Source organism: Lipotes vexillifer, unplaced genomic scaffold, assembly GCF_000442215.2.
Source record: "Lipotes vexillifer unplaced genomic scaffold, Lipotes_vexillifer_v1.1 scaffold1342, whole genome shotgun sequence".
Lineage (NCBI taxonomy): Eukaryota > Metazoa > Chordata > Mammalia > Artiodactyla > Lipotidae > Lipotes > Lipotes vexillifer.
In genome coordinates this window covers 398705-402804 of record NW_006786109.1, presented here as the reverse complement: position 1 = coordinate 402804, position 4100 = coordinate 398705, and positions in this window count along the sequence as shown.

Here is a 4100-nt window from a genome sequence, read left to right as displayed (position 1 = left end):
ATGGCCATCATCCAAAAAACAAAACAAAGAAACAAAAACCCCACAAGTAACAAATGTTGGCGAGGATGTGGAGAAAAGGGACCCCTCGTACACTGTTGGTGGGAATGTATTGGGTTGGCCAAAAGGTTCATTTGGTTTTTTCATAAGATGGCTCTAGTAGCACTTAGTTGTCTTTAACTTCATTCAAAACAATTTTGTTAGACTGTATGTTACCGCTGTCATATCAGCATGCGTTTAAAAAATGACATCAAAATTAGCGAATTTTTGTGTAGCCATTTTAATACTGAAGATGAAAGAAAAAAGCAACGTTTTCGGCATATTATGCTTTATTATTTCAAGAAAGGTAAAAATGCAACCGAAATGCAAAAAAATGATTTGTGCAGTATATGGAGAAGGTGCTGTGACTGATCAAACATGTCAAAAGTGGTTTGCGAAGTTTTGTGCTGGAGATTTCTCGCTGGATGATGCTCCACGGTTGGGTAGACCAGTTGACAGTGATCAAATTGAGACATTAACTGAGAACAATCAACATTACACCACGCGGGAGACAGTCGACAGACTCGAAATATCCAAATCAAGCATTGAAAATCGCACCAGCTTGGTTATGTTAATTGCTTTGATGTTTGGGTTCTATGTAAGTTAAGCGAAAAAAACCTCAACCGTATTTCTACATGCAGTTCTCTACTTAAACGTAATGAAGACGTTCCGTTTTTAAAACAAATTGCGACAGGTGATGAAAAGTGGATACTGTACAATAATGTGGAGTGGAAGAGATCGAGGTGCAGGCGAAATGAACCACCAAACACACCACAGGCCGGTCTTCATCCAAAGAAGGTGATGTCGTGTATATCGTGGAATTGGAAGGGAGTCCTCTATTAGGAGCTCCTTCCGGAAAACCAAACGATTAATTCCGACAAGTACTGCTCCCAATTAGACCAACTGAAAGCAGCATTTGATGAAAAGCATCCAGAATTAGTCAAAAGAAAATGCATAATCTTCCATCAGGATAACGCAAGCCCGCGTTTCTTTGATGACCAGGTAAGAAGTGTTACAGCTTGTCTGGGAAGTTCTGATTTATCCGTCATATTCACCAGACGTTGCACCTTCGGATTTCCATTTATTTAGGTTGTTACAAAATTCTCCTAATGGAAAAATTTTTAATTCCCTGGAAGACTGTAAAAAGCACCTGGAACAGTTCTTTGCTCAAAAAGATAAAAAGTTTGGGGAAGATGGAATTTTGAACTTGCCTGAAAAATGGCAGAAGGTAGTGGAACAAAAGGGTGAATACGTTGTTCAATAAAGTTCTTGGTGAAAATGAAAAATGTGTCTTTTATTTTTACTTAGAAACTGAAGGTACTCTTTGGCCAACCCAATAAATTGGTGCAGCCACTGTGGAAGAAAGTATAGAGGCTTCTCCAAAAACTATAACTAGAACTACCATATGACCCAGCAATTCCACTCCTGGGTGTATATCCAAAAAAAACAAAACCACAAATTTTAAAAGATACATGCACCCCAACGTTCATAGCAGCATTATTTACAATTGTCAAGTATGGAAGCAACCTAAATTTCCATCAACAAATGAATGGATAAAGAAGATGTAGTACACACACACACACACACACACACACACACACACACAACGGAATACCACTCAGCCATAAAAAAGAATGAAATTTTGCCATTTGCAGTAACATGGATGGACTTGGAGGGCACTGCACTAAGTGAAATAAGTCAGACAAATACTGTATGATATTACTTATATGTGGAATCTAAAAAATACAACAAACTAGTGAATAAAACGAAAAAGAAGCAGACTCACAGATACAGAGAACAAACTAGTGGTTACCAGTGGGGAGAGGGAAGGAGGGAGGGGCATTACAGAAGTAGGGAAAAAAGGGTTACTATGGGATTATATGAAATCATGTGTGTGAAACTTTTGAAAATTGTAAAGCACTAAAGCGCTAGAGAATTTAAAGAATCTTTCATTCAGTAAAAAAAAAAAAAAAGAAAATGAAATATAGGCTTTACAAGAATGTTAAACTTCGCTTCTTTTAAGAGGAGAAAAACCTTACAGATATTCAGGAGGAAACAATTTAAAAGGTCCATTGGTCATATGAAAATTAAATGGATAAAATGGTGAATTTTATATGTAAAACATGCCTCAATAAAATTGCTTAAAAAACAGTAAATAGATGGAGAATTTCTGGCACTTTCCCCTTTTAGTGTTCATCACTTAAGATCAACATTGAAGGCAGAGTCTCACACTTCAGTGCTTAAAGGGATCAGGCAAGGGAAGGTGAACTTAGGCTCCCACATCTAAAGTGGACAGCCACTGGTCGGCTCCAGCAGACTGTCACACAAACGGTACACCTAGTAACTCTAGATCTTCTAATTTTTCAGAAGAAGTGGAAATATAGATTTCTGTGAATTAAAATATTGGCAGCACCATGTGAGTCACAGAGAATGCATTTAGAGATCAAATCGGCCCCAAGGCCATCATTTTGCAAACTGAGTGGAAGAATACCTTGGGTCCACTGCGTTTGTTCTTTTGTGTGTAAGATATACTTTAGGACACAAAGTTTAAAAATGTATATTAAGGATAAATTTTGAAAAAGAATACCTTTGTAAGAAAACCTTGATGCGCAAGAGAAGCTTTTGTAATGAATATGTGTAGCTTTCATTGTGAGTCAAATACCATGCAAGTTTACAACTATTTCAAAGGAAGTGATACAGGAACTTGGATCTGAAGTGAGCTTCTGGAACCCAAATGCTCACACTCCAAAGTAACAATCCCAGCCAAGAAAGATCTACTGCCCTGCCCCCAGCTTCAGGGGCTAACTTCCAGAGATATTTCCAAAGTCAGTGACTGAGCAAAGTTATTCTTATAATAAAATAATTATTTTAATGAAGTATTTGAAATAATTTTAAACATCTGATCAATAAGATTACACACAAATATGGGAGTGTGCTGCACTTTACCAAAAAATAAAGCTAAGCATTTAAATATACAAAAACAACTTTAGGTATAGATCTCTTCTTAAAGGACTCTTTTAACATACACATAATTTATAGCATTTTTACATAATAACTTGCTGAAACAGAAAATGTGGCCAATTTGAAACTTACTACAGTATAGAATATGGCCATTAACAGTCCCGATGGGAAGAACAGGATGAAGAATAACATACTTGAGGTTTTATTCCCCTGAATTCCTTTTCTAAGAAGCACAGCTTTCCCTTTTTTTCTTTTCTTTAGCCTTCTTTGGAGGATTTACTCATTCTTCCAGTATGTGATTCTAACTACAGCTATTATTTTTCACCAGCTACATACCACAAAAGTGGAATTAAAAAAAAAAAAAAAGAGGGTTTGCTTTGCAAAATCTCAGCTTCCTCCTCAGACGAGTATATATAACATGCTTCTCATAATATATGTAGAGCCAAGATCTCCAAGAGTAAGATGCTGACATTACCTTTTGAGTACAGAATCCAAAATGGAATCCCATTGTTAAAAATTTCTAACCATCAATTAGGATTTTTTTAAATGCAACAAGATGCTTAAAACTTAGGGTAACTAAAAGAGTTTATAAAACTATCCTTCTTGAGATTTAAAGCAATACACAAAACAAAGGATAACTTCTTCCTTTTGAAATACTGTAATTTGAAAATGTTTGATACAGTTTTCTTTTTGGTTGGGCTGTGATTTTTTTCCTGTCAACAAAACATGTACTGGTTGGTTCAGAGTTCCAATTCGACCACTGACCCCTCTTAGGTGTATACGGCATATTTCCTGTTTTATGATTCCGTTTTCATTTTCCCTCCGTCGCTGGTGGTGAGGTGAACCAGGGAACAGCAACTTCAGGCACAAACTATCCCCATTTGTCAATGTTTTAACAACAATGGGACTCAGCTGACAAAAGCCACCACTGGCTTGTCACCTTCAACCACAGAAGGCAACTGTCATAACTTGCTAAGCAACTTCTGATTCCAGCCCAGAAAACCTAATGCTTTGAGTCAGGTTCCATGTAGGATGAAATACATAGTTTCCTGGTAAGTGGTGACCCTTCTTTTCTCCCCCCCTGCATCTCAATGCTGGCTGTA